Raw genomic sequence first — 582 nt, forward strand, 5'->3', positions numbered from 1 at the left:
AGTATCTGACCAGTACTGTTCTCCTGTCTTTTAAGCATTTGCCATTGTAGCAGGTGTTGTATATTTATGAAGTCATTTTTTAGCTGGATATGGAGTCTTGTGATTGAAGCGTGAGCTGTCAACATGTACTCTTACTAAATCCAACTGTTGCTTTCGAGGTGTTGGAAGAACAGACCAACAAAAGACAGAAAAAACAGAACAAAGTCAGAAAGAATTCAAGAAATCTGAGAGGTCCCTTTTTAAATACTAGTAGTCATACTAAAAAGGAAAAGGATCAGATTGTCTTTCATGGATGCAAGCTGGTACAAACATATTATTCACTGAGGTTTATTGTTGGACTGATTCTCTTCACTCTGTTTTTGTACTTTATTATTTAAAATGTATCTAGCTGTTCTAAAGGCTCTGTCTGGGGTATAGATAATAGAGATAATATTATATTCTCCAGTTTACAAATATATAAATATCTTAAATCTGCTTTGTAGCTCCACTGTGATTTAGTCTGGTGCAGATTCATCCAGCACAGAGGGATTGTATTATAAGGACTGTATTATAATGAAACACTATATATATATATATATATAT

The sequence above is a fragment of the Etheostoma spectabile genome, chromosome 22 (genome assembly GCF_008692095.1).
Source record: "Etheostoma spectabile isolate EspeVRDwgs_2016 chromosome 22, UIUC_Espe_1.0, whole genome shotgun sequence".
Lineage (NCBI taxonomy): Eukaryota > Metazoa > Chordata > Actinopteri > Perciformes > Percidae > Etheostoma > Etheostoma spectabile.